Below are 22,571 nucleotides of genomic sequence, written 5' to 3'. Positions count from 1 at the left end.
TCAAATTTGTATATAAAAAGATAACAAGAGGCTTCTATTATTATTGCAGAATTTATATTTATACTTCGAGTGAACTTGGTTTGATGCATATTTTTATAAATTTATTTATTTTAAAAAATTTATTTATTTTTGGCTGCGTTGGGTCTTCGTTGCTGCTCGCTCTCTAGTTGTGGCGAGCGGGGGCTACTCTTCGTTGTGGTGCGCAGGCTTCTCATTACGGTGGCTTCTCTTGTTGCTGAGCATAGGCTCTAGGCGTGTGGGCTTCAGTAGTTGTGGCACACGGGCTCAGTAGTTGTGGCTCACAGGCTCTAGAGCGCAGGCTCAGTAGTTGTGGCACACGGGCTTAGTTGCTCTGCAGCATGTGGGATCTCCCCAGACCAGGACTCAAACCTGTGACCCCTGCATTGGCAGGCGGATTCTTAACCACTGCACCACCAGCGAAGTCCCTTATGCATATTTTTAAAGCTCAGGAAACTGTAAGGGGCTAAATAAATGATTATATTAATGAGACTCAAGAAGTTAACACATTTATTGATGACTACCGTGTGCTGATCACTTTCTAAGAGGTGAGGAAAGAGCACGAACAAGACAAAGTTCTTTTCCATAGAGTTTGTATTCTGTAACTGGAAAAAGAAAGTTGTAAACATGTAAGCAAACAAGATAAATTCAGAAACTAATAAGTGCTATAGAGAAAAGGTAATATGACCGTGAATGCTTTAGCTAGGGTGGAAAAGGCCTAAATGATAAGAAACACCATCTTGTCAAACTACGGGAGGAAAGCATTATAGAAGGAGTAGCAAATACAGAGTCCTCAGATAGGAATGAGTTTGGGGCATTCAAAGGACAGAAAGGGGGTAGTGTGGTTGGAGTGTAGAGAACAAAAAGAACGTAGGAAGATAAGACTGGTGAGGTAGGTGAGGGTCAGATCATGTCCCATGGTAGAGATTTTGAATTTTGTTCTGGTTAAAAATGGGGAGGTATTGGGAGATTTTCAGCAGGAGAGTTGACTTGCCCTACGAAAAGTGATAAGGGAGGTCAAGAAACAAGAGGTGATGGCTTAGACTCTGGAGGGCAATTTGATAAGATTAAAGATGGCTTGTGTGTGTGGTGAGATGAAAGAGAAATCTGGCTTATTCAACTTTTGGTTTGAGGAATTAGGATGGAGGGGGCATTTCCTTGCAACAGGACAGAGAGTACACAGGAAAAAACAATATTTATGGTTTGGACTTGTTTAGTCTGAAACGTCTAATAGATATCCAAGTGGAGAAGTTCAGTGGCAATTTGATATGAGCCTGGAGCACAGAAGAGAGATGTGAGTTGAAGGTATAAGGTCGAGATTCATCAGTGCATATTTAAAGCCTTGGGAGAAAATGTAACTGGAGAATAAGCCTGAGGTAGAAGCCCCGAGGCTTCTCACTAGAGGTCTAAAGGATACTGGAATTGGGTAAGGTAGGAGGGAAACAAGGCAAGTATCTGATATCACAGACTCTGGGGAAGAAGTTGTTGGGTTTGGATTACTTAAGACCAAATAATTGGTCATTGGCCTTGGTAGGATGTTAGTCATTGGTGAACTCAGTAAGAGCTGTTTGAGTTGGAATGATGGGGATGAAAAAGCCAATTGGAATGGGTTGAGTTGTTAATTGGTAGGTGAAGATGTTGAGACAGTGAAATATTGTGTAGTTGTGGGGTGGAGCAAAGAATTGGGGCAGTTACTAAATGGGCATGTGTATTCAAGAGACAATTTTTAAAAGATAGGTGATATCAAGACATGTCTTTTGTCACTAGGAAAGATCCAGTAGGGGAAGAATTGAGGGTGCTGAAAAGAAAGAGGCTAATTGCAGAAGCAAAGTCTGCTATATCCAGCATACAGAGAGGGATTGGCCAGAAGCAGTTTTTTTTCTTTTTAATAGGAAGGAGGGCGGAGTGTGTGGGTTTAGAGCCAGATAGGCTGGTGGCATTGGTTTCAGGCAGAAGAGGGAGTTCTCTGCGCGTGTCTGCTTTCTTTATAACATGTAAGATAAACGTAGCTGAAAGTGTTAGTGCAGGGAGTGGAGAAGAAGTGTCGCAGATTTGAGGAGAGAGGACAAGGGGTGAAATAGTAGTCATCTCAAAAAAATGGGAAGTGTACTTACTGGAGAGGTGTAGGATGCTTAAAATCTGTGGTCATAAACTTGAGTGAGTGGTGGTAAGTCAGTTGTGTGATTTTTATCCAGCAATCTTCTGTTTAGACGCAAGAGTTGGATTTAACCAGGAATTGAGATTTTACTAGGTAAGTTAGACTAAGGGAAAAGGGGGCAAAGGAACTAAGACTTTTCGAAAAGGATTACGTATAGTGTTGGACCCTAGAATCTAAACTGGCTTAGGAGGGAATTAAGAACATGAGGAGGAGAGGAGTAGGGTGGTCAAAAAGCAGTAGGGTCAACCTGTAGAGTAGAGATCTGAAGGAGGCTGGAGAAATGCTAGCGTGGGAAAACTCCTAGAGCAGGCAAACCTGATGGTGTGAGAGGAGAATGCTTGAGACGCTAGAGATTTTGGAGAAGGTGTGGTTATTGGTGATGACGGTGCTGGGATACAGTTCTAGGTCAGTGGCTTCAGTGAAAAAATATAGTTGGCACTTAAACACATTAGAACAGTACCAGCAACTAGGAGGCCAGAGTAGTTAATGAATCATCTGCGTGGATGTTGAGATCGTCAAAAATGACAAAACTAATAAAGGAGATGAAGACAGGGAGGGCTGTGCTAAGACTTGAGGAGGTAGGCAGACGACACCTGTTTCAAAGGATCTGCAGTTGGGACGGAGGGTAGAAGTAGTCTTGGAAAGCAAGGAGGATACCTGTGAGGTTCAACACGAGATGGTAGTGCGGAGTAGGGAGGATGCTTGCCACTGCCTGAGGTGTGTAATGGAAGGAGGAAAGCTCCTACTGAAGCAGCAGCAGTGTTCTCAGCAGCGGTCAGGTTTCCTTTAGAGCAAAAAAGGTGAAGGGAACATCGCAGAGAAGAGAGTGAGTATATAGAAGAGGTTACTGAGGGTAACTCATGACCGCGAGGGCTTAGGAGGGCGAGGGAGAGCCAGAGGCGGGACCAGAAGAGCGGCTGTGCAGAGCTGTACAGGGTGAGCCATCCAGAAGCCTTGGACTTCTGATGATGGTGGAGGTGAATGAGGATGTAAGCCAGGATGGAATCGTTCCAGAAATCTCTTGTAAAAGCAGGGTAATTACTTAAACTTGTAAACCAGAGCAATAATTCTCAAACTCTATGGTGCATCAGAATGCACAGACTGCTGGGGCCCACCTCCAGAGTTTTAGATTCCTTAGATCTGAGCGTACCTGGGAGTTTACATTTCTAATACATTCCCAGGGCATGCTGATGCTACTGGGCCAGAGACTACCCTTTGAAAACCATTGGTCCAGAGAAACTAGTTGTGCTAAGTAAGCAGACTGTAGCCCCGGATGATATGTGGCCTGGGTGATAGCAGGCCTCTCTTTGATTTGGGCAGTTACAGGAGAAAGTGAGTGTATGATCATTTCTTTTGAGGGATAGTAATTTCTAGGTGATGCCATTTGATTATTAGTGAACATTTATCGAATATGTTTTATGCAGCAAAATGAGGATACCAAGAGTTATAAAGTATTTTCTTTCTCAAGGATAATGGGGCAAAATAGGGACATAGAAGTTAAATAGATAAATAACTGTACCTTGTAGCAAAGACGACATGCCAGTCGGTAGGTGGTATGGGCAGTTGTCGACAGGAGCTGGGAAAAGTGGGTAATCACTGAGGATGAGATTGGTTGGGAAAGGTTTCTTGAAGGAGATGTAATTTAAGCTAGATTCTGGGAGAACTAAATAGATACAAGTCAGATGGAGAACTGGCAGAAACAGAGATACAGTGTCAAGAATGACCATGAAACCTTAACAACTACTCCTGAGTCCCATTGCTTTCATCCTGGCCACGCCACCGCTATCTCTTGCCTGTATTATTATAATAATTTTCTAACTAGCCTCCCTGCTTCTCTTCTTCTCCAATCCCTTCTTTGAAGTCTGTTCTCAACACAGCAACCAGAGTGATCCTTTCAGATGTCACATTACATTGCTCCTCTGGCCAAAACTCTCCAGTGGCTTCATATCTCACTCAGCATAAAAGTCAAAGGCCCTGCACTGGCCTGTAAGGCCCTAAATGACTTGCTCCCCTGGCTGTCTTTGACCTCCTGTTCTTCTGTCCTCCTGCCCATTCTTTGAACATTTCAAACACACCCTTGCCTCAGGGCCTTAGCTTTTGCCCACCTCCTTGCTCTTTCTGGAGATATCTGCTTGACTTCCTTGTTTATGTGAAATCTCTACTCAGTTGTCACATTATCAGGAGCACCCTGTATAAACAGTAATTCCGTACCCCTTTATTCAACATTTCCCATCTTTATTTTTCTCCTTAGCACCTGCCACCATCTGACTTGCTGTGTATGTTTGCTTATTGCCTTTCTCCTTCAACCAGAATGTAAACTCCATGAAGGCACTGGCGTATTCTATGCGCCTAGAAAGGTGCCTGGCATAGAGTAGGCACTGATTGGACATTTGTGTAGCGAAAAGAAGGGAGGAAAGAAAGTTTGGAGGATAGTGAAGGGACCAGTATTACTGGAAGAGACAGGAATGGCAGAAAGAAATGGTTTGATGGATAACCTGGAGGATCTTGAATACTGGATCACTATTCTACAGAAAATAAGAAATTCTTAAATTTTTCAGTACAGCAATATTTACCCTTCTCAAAATAGCGCTTTGGTTTTAGGTTCTGTGGATAGAATAGTTTCGGGAGGGACTAGAAGCAGGGAGATCGATTACTAATGGGTAGTTGTTGGGTAACAACTATAGGGTTGCACAGGTATGAGGCAGAAGGCCTTGGGATCAGGGTTTGGAAGTGAGAATAACATTTTTAGGTAGAGATGACGGCCGGATACATGAATGCTGAGAGGTAAGCTCTTCCAGTTGTATAAGAAAGTTGCCTGTCTTAATATGTATGTTTTAATATTGTTCGTTTTAATGTGGCATTTACTCTTAAACAAGTATCTTGTCATTTTTCAAACCAGAATATGGAATTTTGTTGTTGTAAAATTTATAAATTAGGGAATAAAGTTGGAACCATTTAAGCAAACATTCATTTTTTAAGATTTTAATTGTATACTTGAAGGGGTAGAAAATCAGTGTGGTAAAGCACACATACTGGCTTGGGGATGGGGGGATAGGGAAGTGAAGCCTGTAACTCCCAAAACACATTTTCTTTCATTTCTTTTTGCAATGAATAAAGTACACTTTAGGAGTTGTAGTCTTCCTTCGCTAGCTCCCTTTTCCCCATCTTGGTTCTGGAAATATGTTTAAATATGCTTTAAAAACTCGTGAGCAGGTTGCAGCGCAGCGTTCTTGTTCCTCCTCTGGAGGTGAGCTTGCTGCTCCTCTTCACAAGCGCTTTCTCAGCATCCTTCGCTATTATTAAATGAGGTAACATGTAGTACCTGTCATATAAGGCCAGCATAGAACACACTCCACAAATATTAGTTAAAAGGTTAATTAGATATTCTTAGTATAATGAACTATCTGTGTAGCCTAAAATATTGGGTTTTGATTCCACTTAATTCATATCTGTAGGTTCTGTGCTACCTTATTTGTATATTAACTCACATGGTGTTTTATTTGCTTATTTGAATTCAGACCATTAATTTAGAGGTTAAATAATGAAAGCCTGCCTTTCATTCTTTAAAATAACTGTCAGTTATTTTTCCTGAGTGTGAGATGAATGCTTAATCACTGGCCGTTTTAGCCCGATCGCCATATCCATGAAAATCAAAAAGAACTGATTATAGCTTCATCGTGTATGATATCGTATGCTGGTTGCAGTTCTATTCTTGGTCAGTTGTTAACCTGCTGTGTTATTAAAACAAGTCCCATCATCTTTATGCTCTTGTGTCTCATCTGTAAAATGGGGATGATATTACTCCCCAGTGTTATTGTTGAATGCCGTATTCCTCAGATAAACTGACATCTAAATAAAAGCATCTAAATCATTCTTAATGATTTATTTATTCTCTTTATTGTACTTTTAGTTGCTAATTAGATAAAAAGTGATATGGTATTTTTTTGCCAAGATTGACATTACAATTTAAAAGCAGATGCCAGGATTGGGGTGGGGTGGGGGAGACAGTTGCTGTTGTGTGTATATTCCCGTCTGTTCTGTTTCATTGATTCCGGATCTTTCTTTTTATCCTTTTGTTTGATTTTATTAAGTTTATTAAAGATACATTTCTTGGACTCATTGAAAGTCAAAATAATATTTTTTCATGTTGTTCAATACCATGCTGCTCTGGTAGTGGGTGCTTACAGATTACATCTAATGCCGGGGAAATTCTCAAGATGGTTAAAGACAATTAGGATTGGAAGAGAAAAGGGGACAGGAATTCCCAAGTGCTTCCTGTGTATGAGGTCAGGTCCTTTCACAACTATTGTCTTATTTTATGATTCGTTTTTCATATTGTGATACAGAAGCAAGAGTCAAACCCAGTAGTTTTGCTTCAGAGTCAGTACTCTTTTTCTTAAAAAAAATAATATATTTATTTATTTATTTATTTTTGGCTGCATTGGGTCTTCATTGCTGCACGCGGGCTTTCTCTAGTTGTAGCGAGCGGGGGCTACTCTTCGTTGAGGTGCGCAGGCTTCTCTTGTTGCGGAGCACAGGTTCTAGGCGCACGAGCTTCAGGAGTTGTGGCATGCGGGCTCAGCAGTTGCGGCTCATGGGCTCTAGAGCACAGGCTCAGTAGTTGTGGCACACGGGCTTAGTTGCTCCACGACATGTGGGATCTTCCCGGACCAGGGCTTGAACCCGTGTCCCCTGCATTGGCAGGCGGATTCTTAACCACTGCGCCACCAGGGAAGCCCGAGAGTCAGTACTCTTAACTGGCCTGCTGTAATGCTTTCCATCTAGTCTGTGATAGGCAGCCTCTAAGGTGGTCTCCAGTGATTCCTACCTCTTGGTATTCATGCTCTTGTGCAGTCTCTTGCCTTTGAGTATAGGCTGGACCTAGTGACTTACTTCGAACTAATAGAATGTGGCAAATATAATGGGATGTCACTGCCAAGATTTGGTGATAAGGAGACTGTGGCTGTCATCCTGGGTGCTTGCCCTCTTCAGCTCTCTCCCAAGCGCTTGCATGGTGAGAAGCAAACTGCCATGTTGTGAGTAGCGCTATGGCGAGTCCCACATGACAGAGAGATGATGTTTGAGGGCCCAGAGCAAGGTGAGTGAGCTTGGCAGTGGATCCTTGCCAGTCCAGCCTTGAAATTACTACAGGCCTAGCCAACACCTTGATCAAGGCAGCCTTGTGAGAGACCCTGAACCATAGGCACCCAGCTCAGCCTCGCCTGGCTTCCTGATCCACGTAAACTGTGGGATAATAAGTGATGTTTTAAGCTGTTGTTTGAGGATGACTTTTTAAAATAAATTTATTTATACATTTATTTATTATTTATATTTATTATTTTATTTTATTTATTATATATTACATTATTATTTATTATAATTATTATATTATTTATTTATTAATTATTTATTATTTTATTTAAATTTATTATTATTTATACATTTATTTATTTATTTTTGGCTGCGTTGGGTCTTCATTGCTGCGTGCAGGCTTTCTCTAGTTGCGGCGAGCGGGGGCTACTCTTCATTGCGGTGCACGGGCTTCTCATTGTGGTGTCTTCTCTTGTTGTGGAGCACAGGCTTTAGGTGCTCAGGCTTCAGTAGTTGTGGCACGCGGGCTCAGTAGTTGTGGCTTGTGGGCTCTGAAGCGCAGGCTCAGTAGTTGTGGTGCACCGACTAGTTGCTCCGTGGCATGTGGGATCTTCCCGGACCAGGGATTGAACCCACGTCCCCTGCGTTGGCAGGCGGATTCTTAACCACTGCGCCACCAGGGAAGTCCCCTGAGGATGATTTGTTATATAGAAATAGACAACTATAGATTTTGGTACCCAAAGTGGGGTGGTTCTACAACAGAAATCTATAATGCAGGAGTGACTTTGGAACTGGGTAGTGGCCTCTGAGGAGAGTGTTAGTGAAAAATCAGAGTACCTTGGGCATGTTGTTTCTAAAATTTGGGACTTTGAGGAGATCTCCATGAAGGCTCAGAGGAAAGGAAACTGAAGGAAAGGGGGATCCTTGTTATATAGTGGCAGAAATTGTAGCATCACTATTGATTGTAGTTGCGTGAAAAGCAGAAAAGGTGCCTAATGAACTGGCAGATGTCCCTAAGTAAATTTCCAAGCAAAACATTGACGGTGCCCCCTGCTTTCTTCTTACTGCTTGAAGTAAAGTATGAGAAGAGAGAAATAAATTGAGGAAAGGACTGTTAAACAAAAAAAGTCAGTTCAAGGGCACTGCCTGGAGAATCCTGGTCTAAAGATGAAGCTGAGGGTGTGGCTTAAAACCTTTTGTTAAAACCTAAGAAAAACCTTAAGAGTCACACAGAAGACCTTTCAATCAAGGAATAGGTCTTACAACTGTTTTAGCACGAGAGAAGGTAGAGAAGGGCTTATCTTGAAGATATTTGTGGATATAGCTTTTGTCTAATGCAGTGAATCTCAGTGAGATTCACAGGAGGCCCACTGCAGCTACAGCTGAAAAGGAGAAGAGACAGTTCAAACTGAAAAGAAGCTGTTGAACCCCCAAAATTGTTCTGGCAGGAAGCAAGCTGAGAAAATTACTCAGCTGCTGACACGTGCTACTTGTCCTGAAAAAAGAAGGATGATTCAAAGGCAAGAGCCACAGAGAATCCTACCACAGCCTTGAGACCTAATCAAGGAACTCCCAACATTTATTTGCCCAGTGAGATTTCAGAATCACTGTGGACCAGTGACTCCTTTGTGTGTCCCCTGTCCTCCCAACTCCCCTTTGGAGAAGTTACGCCATTTGGAGATTACAAGAGATTTCAGAGTAACAGAAACCAAAAGAGGGCAGGTGAGAAGGGTGCCCTGATACTATGCCATTTTAGGCCAGTCTCTGCAGAATGCGTATGCATTGCTAAATCATCCCTTCTTTGGCTTTTGTCTGCAAATCTTCTAGTTACTAGAGTATTTGTGAGAAAGCTGAAGCAATCAGGAGGAAATTTCCCACCACCACACTTTACCCACCTTGTACCATCAGTGTCAGTGAACTTTCCCTCTCTCCCATTACTGTACACTAAGCAGTTGCCTTCCTTATAATGCCAGCCCCTCAGTTGTGTACTAGGTCCCATCTCTGCTAGCCTGTTTAGGACCTGGACCCAGCAATTCTCTTTCCTCTCTCTGGGATCATCAGGTTTTCTGTGTTTACTAGATTAGTTCCGCTAACATGCCATTAAGCTGTTCTTTCATCCACTTGAAAATATAATACTCTTAACCTCACTTTTCTGTCAGCTACTTTTCTTTTCTCTTAGAGCAAAACTCAGTAGAGTTGTCTCTGTTTGCTCATACCAGTTCTTCTCCTCTCACTCCCTCTTAAACTTGCTCAATTAGGTTTTTATTGCCACGGAAATGGCTCTTGTCAATATTACCAGTAGCCTCCATGCTGCTGAGTCTAGTGGTTGGGTCTCAGTCCTCATGTTACCTGACCTGCCTGTAGAACATAATGTGGCTGATCATTCCTTCCTCTGTGATGCACTTTCTTGGGTACTTGACTTCCAGGACATCACACTCTCCTGGTTTTCTTCTTATCTTATTGGTGATTTCTTCTCAGTTTTAAAGTTGTCATACTCTGGGTCAAGTCTTTGAATCTCTTCTCTTGATTCTTTTACTTAGTGATTTCATCTAGTCTCATGGATTTAATTCTCAGTTAACCAGGACAAATAGCCAAAACTATTTGTCAGCTGGGCCCAGTGGGCTCTCTGATCTTTTTATCTTGGTTAACTCTTTTTTTAAAAAAATTATTTGTACAATAATTTATTGTACAAGTCGAGTATCACGTGATGAGTTGACGTTAGCTTCTTCAGGCCTGGGAACTTAATAGATGAGATATGAGTTTCGAATCCGTTTATGTTGCTTTCACAGCTGGAGTTTTTTTAGACCTTAACTTGAAATATAAGACTATCAAAGCAATACCTCCGTACGTGGCCAGTACACAATTTATTCTCCCTGTGAAAGTGTTAAGAGTCGAAATATTTTTTGACACCAGTGGAATGTAATTGGGTATCAGTTTCCGGACCTGACATGATTTCAGTCTGTATCGTTCAGTGGCGGATTGTTGAACTCTTATGACTAATTTAAGAAATAAGAAATGGTAGTGAAGGACTTCCCTGGTGACGCAGTGGTTAAGAATCCGCCTGCCAATGCAGGGGACGTGGGTTCGATCCCTGGTCCGGGAAGAGCCCACATGGCGCGGAGCAACTAAGCCTGTGTGCCACAACTACTGAGCCTGCACTCTAGGGCCCACGAGCCACAAGTACTGAGCCCGTGCACCACAACTACTGAAGCCTGTGCACCCTAGAGCCCGTGCACCACAACGACTGACCCTACATGCCATAACTACTGAAGCTCGCATGCTCTAGGGCTGACGTGCCGCAACAAGAGAAGCCACCGCAGTGAGAAGCCCATGCACCACAACGAAGAGTAGCCCCCGCTCGCCACAACTAGAAAAAGCCCTCGCACAGCAACGAAGGCCCAACGCAGCCAAAAAATAAATAAAATTTTTAAATAAATAATTTTAAAAGTCTGCACCAAATCTGTAAAAAAAAAGAAGAAAAATTATAGTGAAAAACAACTTTATTAGAAGTAAGAAAAAATGTATTCACGCAACTAACTACATATCTCTCCTATAGTGACTACAAGTCACATTTGAATACTATTCATGGTTTTTTTAAAATCTTTTTTGCAGTACTTCATGTTTTCCTATCCTTTTTGTATCCTCTTTCTTCCTATTCTCCGAGACTCATGCTTGTGGTTGAGAGGGTAAACGTTCTCTTCCTAGTTCTGTATTTATTCTTGCAAGTTCATTTCCTGGCCATATGAGGAATTGTCTTATTAATTTGCGATCTTGTAATTGAACCAAATGAAAGCATTTGTTGTACTAATATCAATCATACTGAAGAAAATAGACATAGGCTATCTTCCAGCCATTCTTTTGCAAGCACAGATTTTAACTTTCTTATCATTGTATCTAAACCTTCTTTAGCCTTGTTAATAGTACAAGATCTTTTGGGGTATTTTTTTAAGAGGGGTCTTTGAATCTATTAATAGTTGAGACTGCATTGAGCTGAGAAGAACATTAACAGTTTTTCTAAGGACAGAAAGAATCGTTTACTCTTTTTGAAATCTAAATAATGTGCTCTCGATTTCTCTTCCTTTTCCATCTGTGAAAATACATTCAAATTCAACCCTGTTCTTCCTAATAGCGCAACTAAAGCAAGTTTTTTGCTGAGTAGTACTCAAGCCAATCCCAAACTTGTTCTAAGATTGTCACAAGTTATATTTATGCTGTGAATTTTAGGTTCTGTGTCAGTATTTGTACTGTTTTTGACCATTTGTTCTGCTCCTGCTCCTTTTGTAGATCTCTACCTGTGTAGATGTGAATCTTCCAAATATATGATGTCTCACTGACATGTACTGTCCCAATTTTTATTCCCTGTATTTCTAGTTTGGGAAGCGTATACCTCAAAAAGCAGCCTCCTTTGAATGTAATTTAATTGCTTATGTCATTCATTAACCTGGAACACACCCGTCTTGTAAATTGTGATTTCAGATTCCAAATATGTCTCTAATAGGGTCTAGCTAATTACTGCTTCAGGTTCTTCTTCCTTCACTTACATAGTCTAAACACAATATTTAAAGATTTTTTTTAGAAATCCTTTGACAATACATAATTATGTTCAAAAGATGATCTTTTCATTTCTGTACCATCTGTTTCCTTCCAGTTACCTTTATATATGTATCTACCTTCAGCACTTGGCCATGTGTGAACTGTATCAAGTAAATTGTGTCATGTTCTAAGAAAAGAAAGAATACTGTTACATGTCCTTTTAGTGAAACAGGATAATCCCAATTCTCATAGCAAAATACTGCATGAGGACATTCTTTCTGTTGAACTGGATGAGACTACCATAGTTCCTTTTTGTTATTAGAAATATATTGTTTACTTACTGATTCTTGACTGTGGTCAAGCTTATATCCTAGATTAGAATGTAATCATCTGAAGAATCGTAGTCTCAAGATTTCACTTCTATATATCAGACTTCACCATCATCATTAGAGTTTAGAGTGCTGCTATCCGTGTTTGCATTCATCTTCGGATTCATCTAATAATTGTGAAACATTTTCCTCTGTTAGTTTTTCTTTGTTATTTTGGGTGAGAAGTGAAAAACTGTATTCAACGAAAACTGAACAAACGGTAAAAAAAACAGCATCTCTAATCTTCTTTAAAGCCTTGTTGAAAGATGATACAATACTTTGCACAATGCAGTAAGAAAACTGAAGGATGATGTGTTAGTGGTGATTTATTTCACTATTGTATCATTCTTCTAAGTGAGTATGCCATTGGTCTGTCATTTTATTACTTTGGTCATTTTTTAAAATATGGTTGGGAATAATTAATGAGTAAAGCTAATTGAAAAATCAGAATGTTTCAAGATATAGGGAAAATAAGATCCCTAAAATCTCATAATGCACCTTAGATTTATAAAAGCGTTCAGGGAACCCATAATGTTAATTGCAAGATAGAATGTGTTTGGTTTTTTTTTGATTTTTGCGGTACGCGGGCCTCTCACTGTTGTGGCCTCTCCCGTTGAGGAGCACAGGCTCCGGACACGCAGGCTCAGCGGCCATGGCTCACGGGCCCAGCCACTCCGCGGCATGTGGGATCTTCCCGGACCGGGGCACGAACCCGTGTCCCCTGCATCGGCAGGCGGACTCCCAACCACTGCGCCACCAGGGAAGCCCTGTTATTATTTTTAAAGTAACATTTTCTTTGGGTTTTGGTGGGGGGGCAAGGATGGGAAATACCTCTGAGAAAGAATAAGTCATAAAATATAAATCCTTAAATATAGAACTGTTAAACAAAGAAAAGTTGGGCCCAGTGGACTCCGATGGTATACCGGGGGTTAAATACTGTCTGTATGCTGATGATTCTGAAATGTATACCTACAGGCCAGATCCCTCCCAGGAAGTTTACATCCAATTGTCTACTTGATATTTCCATACCTAATAGTTACCTCAAACTTAACTTGTCCAACTGGTCTCCACTTGCCTTCTTCCAGTCTCAAGACTGTGGGAACACCTACAGTTTTCCCCTTCTCAGATGACATCTTCCTGTTGCTTGGGCCAGGAAAAAACTTGGAGTCACCCTGGACTCTTCTTTCTCCCTCACGGCAGTGTTATTAATCAACAAATCCTTTAGGCTCTGCCTTTCAAAAATCACCTAAATCCAATCCCTTTTTACTAGCTCTGCTACTGCTCTCCTCGCTCAGTACCCCATCCTTTCTCACCTGTATTATTGCAATAGTCCTACCTGGTCTCCCTGCTTCCACCATTGACTCCAAATAATTTATTGTGAACACAGCATCTGACTTAGACCTGTAAAAATATAAATCTGATCATGCTCAAAAATCCACCCATGTGTTTCACTCGGAGGAAGAGCCAGAGTCCCTACAAGCCTCTGGTTGAGCTGGCTCCTGGGTGCCTCTTTGACTTCTGTATCCTCCTGTTCGTCCTCAGTCTTCTCCAGCCACACTGGCCGCCTTCTTGCCGTTCCTGAAGCTTGCCAGGCACTTTGCCGTACTTGTTTCCTCTGCTTGTCATGCCCTTCTCCAGATACCCTCATGTGTACTGCTTTAGCTCCTTCACATTTCTGCTGAAGTGTTACCTTTTCATTTAGCTCTTTTTTTAGTCATTTTATTTTAAGTTCTCCATAGCCCTTACCATCTTCTAGTATACTGTAAAAATATCTTTTTTACTACTTTCCTCACCTGTAGAGATTTTTGTCTGGTTTGTTTATTGCTGTATCCCTAGTGTCTAGAACAGTGAATGATGCTCAATAAATATTTGTCAAATGGGTGCTGAATTCCAGAGGTTTTCTACTGGTTACTTTTTCATTAACAGGGGAATACTTAGTAACTATAGGAACTTACAATGCAGAACTCTTCTTTGTATTTGTCATTGTCATTTTCTCTGTCATTTTCCCTGTGTGTGTGATGGTTCTACTGTAGGGGCAGTAGTGCTTCGTGGTGCAGGCTTTGGAACCAAACTGACGAGGTTTCAAACCTGGCTCTCTGGCATTCTGTCTTAATGACATTGGGCATATTAATGTGCTTTCTCATCTATAAAATTAGAACAACAACAACAAAAATAGTAGCTATCTCAGAAGGTTGCTTTGAGCCTGTAAAAGCTCTCAGAACAGTCCTTGGTACATAATAAATGTTCAGTTTATGTTAGTTATCATGATTGTTTCCTGGCTAGACCCATCCCAGCTGTTCTGAGTCAGTGACCCTCCCGAGTGGCAGTACTGAGAACTCTCTGATTACCACCTATTTTCTTCCCCCTTTAAAAATAGTACGGGCATGTCCGGTCCTTCTTTCTCCTTTTTACCTCCATCTTTCTCTTTTACTATTTAAACTTTAGTTATTTCCACTGTCAGCAGTCTTTTTAGACTGCTTTTTAGACTGCTTTTCTCCCTCCTCTCCTTTCAGCAAGTATTTATTAAGCACTTAACGATTCCGTTCTAAATCTTGCTATGTTTCCTTTTCCTTGTCTCCGTCTTTTTATCCCATTTACAAAATAAACAAATTACCTTCCTTATGATTGATTGACTAGAATTACATTTGTATCAGGGAAAATGGAAATGTTGTAGATGTGGAAATGAAATTTGTATTTTTTAAAGTTGCACCCCCCCCCAAAAAAAAATTGCACCAGTCACTAAAATGCTTGAAAGTACTCCTGCTCCTTCCTCGATGTCTCCACAGACGTCTCCACTTTCTTAGCGGATTAGATTTATCTTCTACTTCTAACCAATGTTCAAGATGAGTTGGAAAAAAACACATCATTTCTTATTTAATTACATTGGCATTATTTGTAATTTGCTGCTATTTTAACTATCTTGTCCTCTGTTTATTTTTATTTCAGATGTACGGTAGTTCAGGTCCATTACTGGTTCCGCGGACTCCTATGTTGTCTCCCCCCCACACCCCAACTCCCTGATTACATTCCTGGGCTCTTGTGGTCTGGTGTGGAAACCCAGTCAGCATTTATAAATATGTACGTGTGTGCGTCTGTGTGTATTCCTTTTAATGGGGAAATGTGATCAATTCCAAACAACTCTGAAATAAAAATGAATTTTTAGAATATGACCCATTTTGTAAATTTTAGACAGATTGTATATTGGCTGTAATATTCTTTTCAGAGCAGACAAGATGGACCCATTTAGGCATCCACTTAAAGAGGTGTTTGTTTGTTTGTTTGTTTGTTTTTGCGGTACGCGGGCCTCTCACTGTTGTGGCCTCTCCCGTTGCGGAGCACAGGCTCCGGATGCGCAGGCTCAGCGGCCATGGCTCACGGGCCCAGCCGCTCTGCGGCATCTTCCCAGACCGTGGCACGAACCCGCGTCCCCTGCATCGGCAGGTGGACAGTCAACCACTGCGCCACCAGGGAAGCCCTTAAAGAGGTTTTATTTTGAGACTCTAAGGGGCTTTTATTTGTAAGATATGCTGTGGTATTACCTAATTTATGTTACAAGGAGAACAGTATTCTTTTTGCTGACTTTTCTTGGTATAATCTTTTTCTGGGCACATTTCATCAACAAATTTAAGACAATTGAAATGCTTATTAAAAGTGTCCCCACTCTGTATCTATAAACTCTAGGTTCTTCTTATTCTTTTGTCTTTTATATATTTAGCCCATTCATTCATCCATGCTAATTGGCAGCAACTGTTTTGGGAAAGTACTATAAGGCATAATGAAAACTGCTAGATTTCTACTTTTATATTTTGGTAATTTGCATTTTTTCAGTAACTTTTATTTTCCTTTGAACCCTTAAGATTTACCTCTTTTCACCAAGAAGTAAACTAATTTAAATAATTTAATTAATTAAATTTAAAAAATTTATGTCCAAGTTGGACAATAAATCCTTTTATTTTTACTATTTCACCAGACAAAATATATTAGGCAGACTTCTTAAAATTTGATAATGAAAAATTCTATTTTGTTTTGTCAATAAAATGTAAAATTTTAAATGTCAAGGCATAAACTCCCAGGGGATAAGAAGGGGCTAGGAGAGTAGGCAAGTTGAAAAGGGGTGTTTGGGGCTTGGCCAGATTCTTAAAAAGGCGGTCTGCCTCTTTATGGTGTTGGCTGCAAAACAGAAACACATACTTTGAGCATTTGTTATTTACAGTTGGTGGTGCATAGTTTGGGGAATAGGTGAGGGATATGTTACTTTCGTAAGCACAGAATCAAGTTCTGACCACTCATTATTTGGCTGAAGGTTTATTGAGTTTCTACTATGTGTAGATATCTTGTAGTGTGCCTTTCAGAGTGTTACCTGGATTTTTGCTTAAACTAAAGCTAGCCAGTGGCCCCATTCTCATTCTTTAACAGAAAAAAAGAAAAAGAAAAGGGGGTAAGATGTGTGTATATTTTAGGTTTAATAAATTAAAGTTAAACTTTCCTTTTGAATACCTTGCCAAAGGACTTAAGTGCTTGTGGTCTTAGTTCGCTAGGGCGGCTGTAACAAATTTCCACAGACCGGTGGCTTAAACAATAGAAGTTTCTCTCACAGTTCTGGAGGCCTGGGAAGTCCCAGATCAAGGTGCCTGCAGGGTAGGTTTCCTCCTGAGGCCTCTTCTCTTGGCTTGTAGGCTGCTGCCATCTCCCCGTGTGCACACTTGACCTCCTTGTCATGCATGCGTTGGGGCGAGTAAGAGCAAGAAAGTGGATGCGAGTGTCAGCCGGCTCTCTGCTGGCTCTTCTTTTTTTTTTTTGCAGTTCGCGGGCCTCTCCCTGTTGTGGCCTCTCCCGTTGCGGAGCACAGGCTCTGGACGCGCAGGCTCATCGGCCATGGTTCACGGGCCCAGCCGCTCTGCGGCATGTGGGATCTTCCTGGACCGGGGCACGAACCCGTGTCCCCTGCATCGGCAGGCGGACTCTCAACCACTGTGCCAGCCACCCTGCTGGCTCTTCTTATAAGGACACTACTCTTATCAGATTGGGGACCTCGAGGTCCTGTCTTCTAACACAGCCACACTCGGGGCTAGGACTTCACCACGTGAATTTTGCAGGGGAGGGACCCACAAACATGAAGACCATAACACTTGTCTTTTTAATTCATCCCAAATCTGAGTATTTACTGTGCACTAACCACCTTTCTAGTCCTGGCCCTCTCCAGCTTTGTAAACTCAAAGCAATGACTCAGCCTTACTAGGCCACAGTTTATCAGTAAAACAAAGGTGTTGAACCTGTCAGTAGCCATGATTCATTCTAACTCCATGGATACTAGTTCCATTTTCATTTTCCTCTTATTTTCCTCTTTCCCTGGTACACTTAGGATTTTGTGTCAGGTTTCCTCTCTGTTTTTACTCTTCTTTTTCTCTCCTTTTGTTTCTTTGTATTTTTTATGCTCACGTTCTACCCTCTGTCTCCATCCTCCCCTTCCCTGAATTGGACATATTTTCTAAGAACTTATAAGTTTACTATATTCAGTAACTCTTTAAGGATTTAGCAAGTAGATGGAATGTCATATTTCTTTCTGTTAAACGTATTGCAAACCTCTCAACTAGATTGACTCTAAATTAAGTTGCTTTTTAGTCACTTCAGAACATATTTGGGTGGTTTTCCTATATGTGTTTCCTCACATCATTTTTCTTAAAATTTAGCCCGAGGGAGGTTAGGGATATTGTTTTTCATGTATGCTTTTAGTAAAGCATCTACTTCATTGTGGGGGATCAGTTAGTACGAATTGACCCTGATGACAGTGATGGACTTTTCACTCTTGAGGGAAGGAAAGACCTGTGCTATCCCTTCCAATCTCTCCCTTTTGATCTGTGACAAAAGGAAGTAGTTGTTCTACAGTCTCATGGCTTTTCTCCTTTTGTGAGTATTAGCAACAAACTATGAAGTCAGCTTCACAGGATTTAAAAATTGTGGGTAACGTGGGTGCAAGACTGCATTGCTGCTGACATTCCCATGACTGATGGAGAAAGTTTGCCAGAAACATTGTCACCTGGACTATTATAAGAACTAGATCATGAGTGAAGAGAGGTCTTACCCTAGTTGTAATATAAATCCTTAGTCTGATGGGCAGTCTGAAGAAACAAATCATTCCGAAACAAATTCTGCACATTTTAAAGCTGTTTCTTCTAGAATTAAAAAAATCTGTTAACTACAACATGGTAGTAGGTATTGTGATAATAACGGTGATTACAATTATAAGGATACAGATCAGCAGCTGCTGATTTTTGAGTGCCTCCCTCCTACTTGCCAGGCTTTCTACTAAACATTTTACAGTCATTAACACATTGAATCCTAACAGCAACCCTGTGTTAAGTGGTCACAGACGGGCCACTCTGGTTTTTCCTGTGAACTCTTTAAAGTCGGAGGTGAATTCTCTGTGTCCCCAGCACTTAGCTCAGGGCTGAATGTATATCAGATACGCGATGGTAGATGTTGAACTGACTTGGACTCTGGCATACCATCTTGCTTAGAATTGTCGGTCTTTGCCTGCCCTTGCCCTGCCCAGCCATGGCCACAGAAAGCTTGCAAGTTCAGGTCTCTAAGTTAGAGAGTTTAGTCTGACCTTATATTAAGGAGCTACTTTCCCACTACTCAGCCACAGGCTTTAAATAATCTGATGCCTCATTACCCATGTGCCAGGGGTTAAACATGACCCTTATCAGATTGGCTCGTCTCCTCGCCTGGTCTTTTTGTTCTGGTACATGGTGATGCTCTAATTTTTCTTGGGGCCTGAGCCCAACACTGAACCCCAGTTCAGTGTACAAAGGACTCCCCTAACCAGTGCCTTTTTAAACTTATTGGATCCTGATTCCCTTTTTCTTGCTTTGAGTTTGATGGTATTCCTTCTCATGTGACTAGGAAAAGTGAGATTTGGCCTGTCCTCTCTCACTGCACCCCTTGAATGAGAACAGCTCTGATTAGGCTAATTTGATAAACTGGAAGCCTTAATCAATTGGATCTTGACCTCTTTCTGTAGGATATCAGTCTTTTCCCCATTTTTACTGCTTTATTTCCATTAAATAATTCCTTGCCCCCAGGACTCAGCATTTCCATTGTTGCCTACTGATGTTACCCTCACTCTGAAGCCCTCTTAACTATTGTTCAGAACTCCTTTCCTTCTGCCCTGGGCCTTCAGCTTCCAACTGTTTTGTCTTCCTTTCTCTTACCTTCACATCTCTTTTGTCCCCCTCTCCTCCACCCATACAACACACATTACTTAGGGAAACCCAGTTATATTTCAGAGCGTGGGTCTTGAAATGTGTTTATGCATCGCCAAAGTTCAGTTTCCCTTCATCTTATCTCCGCAGGCAATTAACACAAATGAAAATAGTGACCTTTTAGAATAGCTTTCAAGGGACGGAGCAACATACCAACTCCCCCAAGATGCTGCTGAGTGGGAGCCAAGTGGCGTGAAAAAGTAAGAGCACCAGGAGTAAACCTTTTAAGTGCACAGTTTCAAACTCTGGGACTAAATGGAAGCAAGAGAAGCAAGTGGAGAGGCGAAGTAGTGCCGACTGTAATGTGGAATAAGATCTGTTTAAAAGATAATAAAGGCAAAATCCAGAATACATGGAGAGCCCCAGCGAGTTGTTTTCTTGTTCATATTCTCTATAGCCATGTCCCTCGTTGCATTGGTAGCTAGACTAAGTCATGTTTCTTTACACATCTCTGAATGAAAGGTCAAAAGAGTATAGTTCATTAAACCCTTGTTGCCTCCAGACAAATCCTGAAAGTTCAAATAACTGGAAGTCAGTACCTAAAAACATAACATACCCTACTATTTTGGGAGGAAATTGAGACCTGCTTTTATCAGCCATTTATCCAGAAAAGTGTATGTTCTGTATAAATCCAGCCAAGTGTCCTGCACTGTCTGCATATTCTCTGTAATGCAGTGGATGTTCATAATGTGATCCAGATATTTTCAGTACAGTTCTGTGTTATTTCATTGATTCCCACATATGACAGTTCTCAGCCAGAAACTCCTGTTGTTTTTTTATTCAACTTTACTGTTTCTCTTAAGACACAGAAGTTGTTGAAAAGCCCTCTTCTGTTATCCTTTTGCATAGAGGTTACTATTTTGAACCTTTTGAAGGGACCTTGCCACAAAAGTCCATATTTACATTCTGTATGTTTAGAGCCATGATATCAGGCAGAAATTAGAAGGAAGTATAAAGCAGAATCTCAGGGCTGGGGTGAGAGAGACTATACAGTTCAAAAAAGAACATTTAAATCTCTAAGTTGTAAAGAACATTTCATGAAAGTAAGGCTGTATGCACTCTTCTGGGCTGATGGAGGAGGATTCAGAAGATAACGGTGAATAAATATTGTAGTACAGGGGTTTTTAAAGTGAGTAAGAAACACTTGTGTAGAATCTCTTAATTTTCCCAGAGTGACTAAAAGAATTTCCACTTTGGTAAGTCTGCAGTACAGTGTGTCATTATAGCTGGTTCACACCAAAAGATGTGGGATGGGGCTTCCCTGGTGGCGCAGTGGTTGAGAGTTCGCCTGCCGATGCAGGGGACACGGGTTCATGCCCCGGTCCGGGAAGATCCCACATGCCGCGGAGCGGCTGGGCCCGTGAGCCATGGCCGCTGAGCCTGCGCGTCCGGAGCCTGTGCTCTGCAGTGGCAGAGGCCACAACAGTGAGAGGTCCGCGTGCTGCAAAAAAAAAAAAAAAAAAAAAAAAAAAGATGTGGGATGGCTTGAGGAGAATTCAGGCATGACCAAAAAGGGGCAATAGATTCTTGACCCTAAATTTTCCCTTGAGGATTTGAAGCCAGATTGGCTTAAACAACTGTTTAATAGAAAACAAAACACACACACCACACACACACACACACAAAGATTGGCTTAAACAACTGTTTAATAGAAAACACACACACACACACACACACACCAAAGATTGGCTTAAACAACTGTTTAATAGAAAACAAAACACACACACACACCCAAAGATCTCTCTTACTGCTTTAGCCCCTTAGTAAGACAGTTGGAATGTTGGAGCTGGAATGTTTCTTGTCAGTTGGTCCCTGACTTGAAAGAATTACAGTGGGGCTAGTATTTGGGTCTCTGGCCTAGCCCTTAGAAGAGAAGGAGTTTGGGGTTTTTGTAAAGGAGTTGAGGGTTAGAAATGAAAGTAAAGGCCGTTTAATCAAAGGGAAACATCAGAGAGGTAGGATTAGGAAGTGAGCTTGGGGAAAATACCTAAATTAGAAATATGAGTTGTTCACCAAGGAAAAATAGGAGTGTTTGAATGGAGCAGCTTTTTAAAGAAGGAATTATCACAAAAGCATGTTAATTTTTCTGGCCTTCTGGTTCCTAATCTTTATTTTTCGTTTTGAACTTCTGAGAATCAAATGAAAGCTCTGGACCAGGTCCCCAGAACAATGTACATTTCTATAACATTTTGCACACAGTTTTTAGAGGATCATGGGCCCTGTGAAGCCCAACCATATTAAGAATATATTAAGTCTTCTGTCAGCTGCTACAGCCCAGACTTAGCCAAAATATAGTGAACTTGGTGCCACAGGAAGTATTTGGAGGCTGTAAGATGATTAACGTTGCTGGCACGTGGATGAAGAATGGATTAAATTCAACGTAAAAATGTATGTGTGCCTTAGACCTGTACTCTTGTGCCAGACAATAATAGAATCTGGATTTTAAAGAATTTAATTTCTTTTCATGTCTATTTAGTACTTTTTTTTTAAAAAATGAAGGTAATTGACTACAGCTGAAATATGAGGTATATATATTATTTAATGTGCTGGACGTAAGATCCTGGAAAATTAGCCGCAGTCAGGCTTTGTCATTCACTGTGACACTGAATAAGGCATTTATCCTGTTGTATAAAAGAGTACATCTTAAAGAGATACCGAAAAGCAACATGTGCAGGATTGCTCCAAGGCACGTAACTTCCACGTTAAAACTGCAGGTATCCTAGAACTACAAGCCAGGGAATCAAGATGACAGAGGCTAATGTGAAATTGAATATTTCTGTATATGGCAGCTTATAGTTAAGGTGGCGAGAGCAGGCTGGGTCAAGGTGATAGATTTAGAGTGAGGTCCTATATGTGTAAGAAAACCAGAGCTATAGTGGGCTTACTCACTGGGGCTGAATAAGAACTGAAAAGTCAGGTGATATGGAAGATCCATGTGCCGAAGTCTAGAATACAAGGATGCTAGCTGAGGCAGATGAATTTTCATGCTGAAGCAAATGGCCCAGGCAGTATTTTAGAGATTGAACTCTTGAGTAAGGTACCTGAGCGCTAGGGATTCAAGGCCTCTTTAGTAAATAGGTTTTGGACATAATTTATTTCTTTATTTACTTTTTTTAAATTCAGCAAATACGTTGTGCA

At 41.2% G+C, this 22,571-nt stretch overlaps 1 protein-coding gene and 1 pseudogene across 31 annotated transcripts in view; one reads left to right on the top strand and one right to left on the bottom strand.

The window, feature by feature from the left end:
- Positions 1–22,571, top strand: part of RBFOX2 (RNA binding fox-1 homolog 2) — a gene marked incomplete at its 5' end in the record, with an annotated part of 262,448 nt that overhangs the window by 121,137 nt on the left and 118,740 nt on the right. The gene's annotated exons all lie outside the window — the stretch shown is intronic.
- On the bottom strand, positions 10,040–10,217 carry LOC309830186 (ATP synthase membrane subunit K, mitochondrial-like; annotated as a pseudogene). The gene has a single exon. The product of its transcript is annotated as an ATP synthase membrane subunit K, mitochondrial-like (transcript).

Source organism: Grampus griseus (assembly GCF_964374135.1).
Source record: "Grampus griseus genome assembly, chromosome: 11".
NCBI classification, from domain to species: domain Eukaryota; kingdom Metazoa; phylum Chordata; class Mammalia; order Artiodactyla; family Delphinidae; genus Grampus; species Grampus griseus.
This window is presented reverse-complemented; position numbering and strand designations above follow the sequence as displayed.